Source organism: Urtica dioica, chromosome 9 (assembly GCF_054948205.1).
Source record: "Urtica dioica subsp. dioica isolate 48M chromosome 9, U.dioica_male_clone48M_v1_H2, whole genome shotgun sequence".
Taxonomy (NCBI): Eukaryota; Viridiplantae; Streptophyta; class Magnoliopsida; order Rosales; family Urticaceae; genus Urtica; species Urtica dioica.
In genome coordinates, this window is record NC_142764.1 from 10103719 (window position 1) to 10115263 (window position 11545).

Genomic DNA, 11545 nt, shown 5'->3' on the forward strand with positions numbered 1-11545 from the left:
CAAGAGAGTCTCCATAAGACATGTACCTGTCAGGCTTTTGAGTAGCCTTCCCACTACGTCGAAGTACTACTTGACGAGATTCTGATGAGTTAGGTTGTGTTTCAGTTGGGGTAAGAACAGTTCTTACAGATGAGGTAGAAGTTTCCTCACCCAACTTTTCTTCAAGCACAATTTTGATTCTAGGTTTTGCATCCTTCATAAAGTCCTCCTCAAGGAAACGAGAATTCGTGTTAACAGAAGTCTTATCGTCCTCGGGACTATAGAAGATGAAACCCTTGGTTTCCTTTGGATATCCCACAAACAAGCATAATTCTGACCTACTAGCCAACTTGCTAGTCTTTTGCCTTAGCACGTGTGCAGGGCAACCCCAAATTCGGATGTGGCTCAGATTTACTTTACAGCCAGTCCATCGTTCATAAGGAGTACCAGGAACCGTTTTGGACGGAACTTGGTTCAGAATATAAGCGGCTGTTTCGAGAGCATATCCCCAAAAGGAAAGCGGGAGTGATGAGTAACTCATCATTGATCTAACCATCTCCATAAGAGTTCGGTTTCTTCTCTCTGACACTCCGTTTTGTTGAGGTGTGCCAGGTGCGATAAGCTGAGAAGCGATACCTTCTTCTTTAAGAAATTCATCGAACTCTCCAGACATATACTCACCACCTCGATCAGATCGAAGGGTTTTGATCACTTTGCCAGTTTGCTTTTCCACTAAAGCCCTAAAGACCTTAAATACGTTAAAGGTCTCGGATTTGTGTTTGAGCAAATAGACAAAACCATATCGCGAGTAATCATCGGTGAAGGTAACGAAGTATTCGTATCCTCCACGTGCCTGTTGGCTGAGCGGACCACATACATCAGAATGTATTAGTTCCAGCAACTCAGTGGCTCTTCGACCCTTATCGGAGAAAGGTCGCTTAGTCATTTTTCCTTCTATGCAGGATTCACAAGTAGGTAGTGAACCTATTGCAGAGGCTTGGAGTGGACCATCCCTCACAAACCTCTTAATCTTTTCTAGACTGATATGACCAAGTCTTAAGTGCCATAGGTGTGTTGATTTTGTTAGATCGGAGGATTCAGAAAGTTTGATCCTCTTTGGCTCCCTAATTAGATCATTATCTATTTCGGTGTCTAAAAGAGAAGGTTGAGTGGGATAGATGTAGAAAAGAGCATTCTTCATACATGCATCAGTGACAAAAGAATTATCAGAAAACGAAATACGAATTCCATTCTTTATGAACTTTAAACAATAATCTTGCTCACGAAGACGAGCAACGGATATTAAGTTCTTCCCAAAGGTAGGAACAAAATAAACATTATTCAAGTTTAAAGTGCGGTCTTCAAAAGACAGCGTCACGGATCCCACAGCCTTTGCAGACACCAGGCTCCCATCACCCCATTTGAAACAGAACTCGCCTTCCTCTAAGCTTTTGGTTTTCTTGAAACCATTCATGGAACAACAAATATGGTTAGTAGCAGCGGAGTCAAGAATCCACGTTGATACATTATCAGCTACTAAGCATGCTTCGGTAACTAGTACAATACTATGTTCCTTTGTTTTGAGATTGGCAGGACATTTCTTTTTATCGGCCTTGTGAGGTCTCTTCTTAGTTCCAGAGGCGGAGGCTTTTTCCTCAGTAGCATGTGCCTCTCCTTGATTCCTCTTTCTCTTAGTGAAACCTACAGCAGTGTGAAGTTCCTTCATAAGCTTGGTAACAGTATACTCTAGCTTGTTTATGGAGTAGTTCATCTTGGAGGAATCAAGAGATGCGGGGAGAGTTTCTAAGATCATATCTATGACACTCTTCTCATCAATCTCAGATCCTAGGATTTCCATTTTATTTAGTAAACTAATGATCAGTATCATAAAGTCTCCAACAGGAGTCCTAGCCTTCATGGACAGTTCATAAACTGTCGGACTGCTTGTTGCCTTGTTTGACGCCCTTGCCCTCCAAACATCTCAAGGAGATTGTAGAGAATTTCGGCGGCAGTCTCGATGTTACGATGTTGCTCTTTCAGCATGTTGTTCATAGATGCCAAGATATAGCACCTCACAATCTCATCGGATCGAAGCCAGGCCGCTAAGGCGTCATTGTCCTCTTGAGTCGAATCATCATTCGTCAGAGGAGGACACGGGGTGGTGAGTACCCATTTGTGCTTGTTAATGGCAAGGATGATGTCGAGGTTATGTTTCGAGTCTATGTGGTTTTCATTTTCGAGTTTGTTCGAGGAAAGGATGAAAGAGAGAGAGTTGGGAGACATATTGCCTATAAAAGTTGAAACAAGTTTATGATTAGTCTTTGGTTTAGGATTTAAGTTTGTTTAAGACTTTATAAAATCCAAATGTGTTATAAACCAAACGATAATTTACTCCTTTGAGGGAAGGCCACAAAAAATCTCCATTTATAAGTAAATGACACATCATTAATGCTTATTAGCCAAGATGTCAATACACCAATTTTGACCAGCCACCTTTTAAATTGGTTTGATCACTCACATCCTTTCGCAGGGCCTCGAGGGAGGATTACTAGGGATTGAGTCTAAGTGTGTAACCAACCACTTAGTCCAAAAGATTGACTTTGAGAAACAATCCGCCGAGGGGAGGTCTTGTCTCATTGTCTCACTTTCGGATTTAGTTCATTGAGCAATGATCAGTGCAAAGCGCCCTTGAGTACTCTCATTTAAGAGAGGGCCAAGAGGGTGACTCTTAGTCTGGCGACACTTGCACTTTTCATTAGTGTTGGAGATCGTGGGTTACAAACAACAAGTATAACCCTCCTACTTAGTTTTTGGAGTTGGTACATCGACTCTTATAAGTTCGGAAACGGTTTTCCTAGTTATAGAGCGATAGAGCGGACAACTAGAAAAAAATCCTAGATCTTCATGTTCAGAGCAGTGTTAGTGCATAAAGGCACAAGGAACATACTCGGATCTTTTCCTATTTTCTATTTCGGGAAAGTGCATGAGGGAAGTGTGAACTTCAACTCACTCGAACACTTGAAAGTTTGAGATTACACATCTTTTTATTTTTTCGGCTTGTCTACAAGGAGACCTCCCACTCAAATTTTCAAGAGCATATATATTTTGAACATATGTGATATAGATATAGTTTTGAAAACATTTTGAAAATTTATTTGATTTGGATGACAAAATATTTTTCAAGTTTGAAAGTGAAAACGGTTTTTCAAAATTCAAACTAGTTTTGTAAAAATTCAATTTCAATTAAACTTTCAAAAATCAAAACATTTTAATCTTACACATCATGTTTATAATCTTATGAAAAACATTTTTTCTCAAGAAAATTTTCTCATTAGAGTTCTATAACTCATGGTAGTGGGGCTGAAAATCCGGAATTCTAAAAAAAACTGGAGTTTCGGAACAGCCGCGCACTTCGGAGTAAAATCGTCATAACTGGCGGCTCCGATGTCTTTTTGACCTGAAACCGGTGGCATTGCACAGAGGACAGACAGAGATTTAATTTGATTCAAGAATCATTAAATTTAGATTTCTGAGCAGAGAGTTATACCACTTTTAATGCGGGTTTACTCCAGCTCAAAGAAAAAGAAATAATTAAAGCTTGGTCCTTTTTAGGTGCGAAAAAGAATCGAGTGTAACGGAACGTTTTATGAAGGTTGTTAAAGATTTTATTTGTGTTTTATTAGCAAGGTAATAACAAGGCATAAAAGAAATAACAACAAGCATAAAACGATTCAAGTAAAAATAAGAAACTAGTAAGACAAGAAAACTAGTCACAAAATTTTACTCGAAATTTCTCAAACCTTTAAAACACATTTTTCAATATAAAAAATTAAAAACTTTTAGAACTGATTCTAATGTGTTTTAAAAACATCCCAAACTCATAGAAAATCAACATGATATTTAATTTAAAGGCAAGAGCAATAAATTAAAAAAAATCTAAGAAAACAATTCTAACTTGTCACAAAATTAGTAAACTTTCGAAAACGATTTTCAAGCTCATATTTTTAAATACATGTACATGCTAATCTTTGACCATAGCTCTGATACCATTTGTTGGAATTGATCTAGGGTTTAAGAAAAAGTTTAACGCTTCGCAAAGCGGCGGAATTTTAAAAATTTTCTTTTCAAGTAAAAACAATTTTTTACTAACCTAGACAAAGAGCAAGTACATATAAATAAAAACTATTATGAGCTAAGAAGTTTACTAACCTTTCTTGAAGCTTGAACTTTGAGAAGCTTTTGGAAAGTTTGCAACGCTCGTCTCCCCTCGCAGAACGTCTTTCTTTCTTTCCTTGGCACCTCGAGCAACCACGAAAGTTTCTATCACTAAATCACTCGAAATACAAGGAATCAGTGAGTGGGCACTTTTAAACACTACGACTTAAGAACGAGTCTTGAAGTCGCAGAGCTAAACACTAGGTCGAATGAGGACCTAGGTGCCAAAATAAAGAAATCGAAAATGAAGAGAGAGAGAGAGAGAGAGAGAGAGAGAGAGGATCGGCCAAGGTTATAGAGAGAGAGTCTCTCAAATCTCTAAAACTTGGAATGAATTGAAATGTGAAGAAAAGGGGCTCCTATTTATAGGAGAGGTCTCACCTTCAATAATGTAGTTTCCTCTTCTATAGAATATCACATATTCATGAGCCAATTTCCCCTTTTTTCTCTTGAGACACTCGGCCAACATAGGCTTCATTAAGCCTTGGATTTGTTTCATTTTCTGTTCCTTGCCCTGCCTTGTCTCTCTCTTGGCCGAATCCCTTATGCATCCATATGCAAATTTGTTTCCTCTTTTTCTTTTGGCAAGTATCTTGATACATTTATGCACAAAATAATCTCTCCTATTTCTCTATAGGGTAGGCGCCCAAACTCATTCTAGAAGGAGCTTCTAGAAGCTTCTTCATTTGTTCATGACAACATGAGAAATGCCCATCAAGAATTTTCAATGAAATTCTTATGAAATGAAATTAATTCACAAGGCCCAATGATCAAGTCATGGCCGAGTGACATTAAGTCATCAAATGAACTTGTCAAAAAATTTATTGACATTCATTTCATCCTTTGTCTCAAAAGACAAATATACCCTTTTAACTATTTTCGTTCTTGTTTTGACTTAGCTTCCAGTTAAACTATTCCTATTCGATGTGATTCGTGACAGTGACCTCATGGATCCAAATGAACAAAGCTTGAGCTAAATACTTGGACTCAAAAGTTCACAAACCTTTTCCAAGTTTAGCTTAATGTCAACTGACTCCACTAAAGAGTTGACACTGAAAATCTCTCGGTTCAAATGAATTTATTTTCTACTCAAGAATTCAACCTAATTATGATGAGCGGATCCACTGAATATTATCTATGTTTACCCTTCATGAATGTCATCAGCTAGTCGGGATTTACTAAATTACCATTTTACCCTTCTAGCTGTTATTTCCTCAACTCCTTTGTCGCTTGTGAATAAGTTAGAAACAATGTATTGACGAGGAGCTAACAAGTCACATTGTTTCATCCAAAAGAGTCAGGACTCAATTTGGACACTGGCCAGTTCATTTATTCACACTCCAAGGAACAAAGCATGAGGTGACATACATTGCATTTCAGCAATCTTGTACATGAATTCCATATCTATGAGAACTTCACAAAGTTACTCATGACATTCTCACAACTTAGTACTTCACCAATAGGCCCTGTTCGGAATCACATAGTGAGTCCGAACTCTGACTTTCTCAAATGAGAATACGTAAGCTGTGAAATGGCATGTCTCATTTCAGGATTAAGGTAAGCATGATGCAATTCATACATAGTGACTTCGAGACATAAGAGGTTAAATGGTTTGTTCTTATCTTGTCTCTAGAAGTGCACTGGTCAATTCAGTACCTTCTGAAGATACCTAGAAGAACTATAGAGTCTCCAACTCTCAATGCCTCATAACCAGACATCATAGATTCTTCTAACAATCATACTGAGGTCAATAGTCCTTTGACCCTTAGATTGCGAATATATCGTTTTAAGCAAACTACGAAGAGTTCGTTCATGCAAATCTACATTTGTCTCTTCGTAAGTTGTTAAGTTTATTTATGGACTAAAGACTAATGTTTTATCATAAAGCTTCAGACAAGGAAGATTGAATGAACGTTTCAACTTTTTATTAATGAATAAGCAATTACAAGCAAGAGTGTTCATGAGACTTTATTACATCAAATGTAGAATATAAAGATTACAATTCTTCTTGTGGGCAGCATTGACAACAATTGTCGAATAATGGTAATAATTATTTAGACGCTTTCAAAGCTCTAAATAGTTCTTAAACAATAAAACATATTCAACATAAGAATTTAATGAAGCAATAGAAGCTAAATAAATTCTAACAGAGATAATAACTTAGAAAATATTTATATTTATTTATTATGCTTCTATATAGCATACGAACGGAAAAACGTGACCTTCATATTCTATATCTTTTTCATAAGGACATAAGCATTCATGCATATTCAAATATCATAAAAGCAATCAAGGCATTCAATTATAGAAGGAAATATTTAAAGACACAACCATGTGTTCATAAATAATGTAATAAAACATAAAGAAAGAAAGATTCATCCTATCTGGAATAACCATAAAGGCTACAATCCAGAGAACCTCGGATTATTAAATGACACATCCCATGTCCAAAAATAAATCCAAAAATGAAAGTAATAAAACTACCGGAAATTAGATCTTCAAACGGAGCATGAGCTTCTCTACAATTTGGGCTTGAATCCGACATTGTTCAGCAAGCTCGTCTACATATGTGTGCTCCATCAGATCTGCTCTGCAACAAGGAAAGAAGTGTGCTCATGAATAATTATCCTCAAAACATTTTTAGGATATCATTAATAATGAATTTTAAGGTACCATACCAGCATTCTTCTTGTTTTTCTCAAGCTCAACCAAGTACAAAGGACAATGCCTCTTCCAATGGCCTTCAGTGTTGGAGTGGTGACATTTACCAATGCTTTCTCGCTTCTTTTCTTTTCTTTTTCCACTTCTCTTGAAGTTCTTCATTTCCTTCTTAGCGGGACCTTTCCCCTTTGAAGTATTCGGGCGTGCCTTAGATGACTCAGCACCAGAAATTAACTTCTTCTTGGTTTTAGGCGAAGAACTCTTGTCAGCATAGAGAGCTGACCCTTTGTTCTTCCCATGTCGAGTGATAGACTCGAAAGTCTGTAGTTCATTCAACAGCTGAGACAGTCCATACGTCAACTTGTTCATGATGTAGTTGGACGTAAACTGTATGAAGTCACTCGAAAGGGAATTCAGGATTATTCCCACCTGAGTAACCTCATCCATCTGTGCCCCATGGAGTTCAGCTTCGGTGAAGTAGTTAGTCATCTTCATGACATGATCCCTCACCGGAGTTCCCGGAGTCATCCTAGTGCCAGTGCACTTACGGATGAGCTCAATGCGGGCTTGCTCGTTTTGCATCCCAAACATTTGTTGCAACGAGTCAAGGATCTCCACATCAGTCTCCTTCCCTTCCATCTTAGTTCGCAACGCATCAGATATGCTTGCGAGCATGTAGGCCACCGCCTTGTTATTGGCAGTAGTCCACTTGTCGTAGTCCTCCCTCAAGTTCTTGGAGGCACCATGAGCAGAAAGAGGAGGTCTGTCTTCAGTGAGGATAAAGCGAATGCTTTCACTCACAAGCACAATGTTGAGATTCGACTTCCACTTAGGGAAGTTATCTCCAGTCAGGACGTCTTTCGACAACAGGGCCATAATAGGGTTCGACATGATTACTAAAAACATAAAAGCACATTTACTAGCAATATGAAAACAAACAACTATCAATATAATTTAGGAAATAAAAACTATAATGCAAATATGCTCGGGATAAAATACTAATCAAAAGAACCCAGTTTTTATATTCCAAGGTAATTCGACTAATAGCCACAGTCCGTTTCACTATGGTGACGTAACGGAGTGCACCTAGTGAAAATGAGAACCATCTCAGATTAGTGAGCAATCATAGTACATGCACCTTCATAACTATGCTCACTAACTACCAATTTTATAGGAATCTTTGGCCACATGAGCAACCACCGGTTGGTTCATGCATGATTCAACCCAACATTTCAGTGAAAGAAATCTAGCTCATACGCACTAGCGTAACTAGTACACGCAGAGATCAACCCTCCCACCTATCGTCAGAGACACAACCTTGGTATTGGAATCAGAAAAGCCCTTCTGAATGGAACTAACCACCGTGTTTAGAAAACCGCCGGTCATTAGGGGATCTTTCATCCTCACGGTGTTGTGTCAATGTTGGAGACCTACGACTCAATATACTTTCAGTATTTTAATTTTCCTAGCATTAACTTTAATCTAGGTGATCCACTCGAGTTAACTAAGTCATATTAAAAACTCGAGTGTTTCTAAGCTACCCTTAAAAACAGATGTTTCGATATAGCTTATTGATTAGGAATTCGTGACATCTAGTCTTGATTATCCTAAAAGTATTCCATCACGGAAAAGCTCCCAGTAAAGAAGGTGAGACACTAGGTCTTCCTAAGTACCTCTCAGCTTAGCCTCTTATCGGCTTGGTGACAAAGCTCTCCGATCCATTCAACTCATTCATTAATTAACTATCCTAATCTAATTAGACAATTTTAATGAATGAAAGCCCATGAAAACCATTAACATACGATACATGATCTAAGTTATAGCATACAAGCATGGCATAGTAATTAAATAAACAAGCAAGAGCATGCAAGAATGGTTTGATTCGGATTGATCGTTTCCTATTTGATTCCATAAAGTAAATCAAGATGAGCCCAATCATATTGGCCCATGGATTCAATTGGGCCCATTCTTATGTCCCTTAGAAAAATAAATCAATATCCAATTATTTAATTTTTCTAATTTTTTTTTTATCGAAAAAATTAATTAAGTAAGGGCCCATTCTAATGTCTCATTTAAAATAAATCGATATCATAATCATTTATTTTGTAATGTTTTATATAAAAATCATTATGGCTCAGCCCATACAATTAATTAAATAAAAAATTTAAAAAAATTAATTTTTTCGATAATTTTTTTTTAATGAGTGGGCCCGTGGGCCCACTAGGGTTTCCGGGCTGAGGCCCGGACGAATCCTCTAATCTTGACCTAGGTCAAGATTAGACTTGAGGCTGCACCGGACCACCGCCGCTATGAGGGCGCGGCCCGGCACGAAGAGGACGGGCGAGACTTGTCACAAAATTTTGTGACAAGTTTTCTTGTGGCGTAGTCGTGGATGCTTTCTTCGTCCGTCATGCTTCTTTGTTTTGTGTCCGTCTCTCGCCGATCGTCGTGATCAAGAACGTCGCACCATCAGATTACAACAATAATAATAATAATTACATAAAACCTATACCATTTGAATTTCGGGTTTACAAAAAATCTAGAAAAGCGATAATCAAATATTCTACGATCAAACCACGAATCACAATCCACATATCATATATTGAATTGCATGAAATTCACATCCACATATAATTTCATTCAAACCATATTTAAATTAATTACAAGAACGAATCGATTAATTAATCATAACATCTAGCTCTGATACCACTTGTTGGTGAATCAAGCGCGTATCAGACACAAACAATCGTTCCGATACTACTCATTGGAGATGATTCTACCATATAACCATATTAATGCGGAAAAATAATTAATTAAGCTGATCATAAGCTAATTAAATTATGGTTATAATTAACAAAATCGAGTTATATTTAATTAATTTAATTCACGAGAGCATATTTATCAAGCAACCGATTTGAGCGAAAAACGAATACTTACATTGATTTTCGGTTCAGCTACAAAACGCTCCTAAACCAATCACGTACTCCTTGCGTCGTCTTGATGAAGGACTCGAGGATGACACCTTAGTCTTCCGAAACGTAATATCCGAGACGAATAAGAAAGATGACTGGGCACAGTCTTTATCTCACTAGATCACAAAACTAGGTGTTTCGAGATCTCTCTCTTATTTTACTAAGAATGGAAACGAGGGGACGGAGAGGCAGAAGTGCACGGCCAAGGTAGTCTAGAATGCACGAAATTTTTCTCAAAAATTGCTTATTTTTGTCTTCTCATGAACCCCTATTTATAGTAGTAAAATGAGATATTCATGGAATCTTCCAGAATATTTTATTTCCTTTTATTGTGTTCACACTAGTGGATTAAATCTAGGCCATTGGATCTCAACAAGTGAATCATATTTTTTCTCTCATCCATCAGATCAATATCTATGTGATATTATTCTCTATTTAAATAGAGAATATTTTATTTAGTGAGAGAATAAAGGAGAATATATTATTTCCCTTTAAATATATTCTACTAAATACTTTCCTTTAAATAAGGAGAAAATATAGGACAATATCTTATATTATTCTCTCTCCTTTATTTAAACAACTAAAGAGAAAAAATTGGTAAATACCAATTTTGAAATTTTCGAAATTGATGGCACACGGCCAAGGAGATTTGCGCAAACCCTTGTGCCAAAAAACCTAATTCGACTTTTCATGTGTGCAAGGCCCAATTGCTTAAAACCCAATTAATCATTTATTTACTTGGTCCAACAATAAACAAATAATTAATAATTGTTTATTTACTTGATCAAACAATAAATAAACAATTCTACCATAAATATTTATTTAATTCTGCGAATACCCGTTTTTCAGAATTAATGCTGTCAATCACAATTACAACAAGTGAGATTAATAATGATAAACATTATTATACGAAAGTTCTTATCCGCCTTTATCAGAGCCGAATCGGGGACTATGGACCTAGTAATAGAACCTTAACAAATCCGATGAAAAAGACGAAATAGTCCTTTCTCTTTTTCCATCGATTCGTTTAATCTTGGTCAAATACTCCACTTTGTAAGCCAAGACTGAACTCTCCTTTATACTAGAATTATATTTACTCATCGTGACGAGTGTCCACTGATATTGTCAGTTCGTGATCAAGATCCTCCAGGTTCAACCCGTGTCAAGAGAAGTCAATTTTTCTGTTATACTTCTCTTGATACAAATCAGCCCTAAGCATTGTTGCTTCCCCAGCGAAAGATTCTTTCGAACGTTACTTACTTCGAAAGTGCTAGCAATCTATCGGTTCTGGAATCAACCCTTAGGTGAGTGAACATTAACCTTCTTTCAGGAAGGCTGGATTCCGTATCTGTAAATCACTTCCCACTCGAATCATGCTCTGAGAGACTCCCAAGACATAAGCTGTGATTAGCATGGATAGCCTTTTAGCGAATGAGTCAAAGAGCTCAGTAACATGACCCAATGTCCATGATCACTTCAGGATTCAGATCAAGTCTCACTGTGACCATCATAGCTGCCTCGGTTAGTGTGTCGTAACGGTCCTTAAACGACACATCTACAACCAAGACCTATCCAAGTCGTACACTTACCACAAGTGTAGAATGCTCCCACATAGTGATCAGCCTTCACCTATGTGTTCCACATATATGACTTTAGATATAGCTTTCCACGCGTATATCAGTTATCGACCTCGTTTTAGCTCACCGCCCTAACTCAGG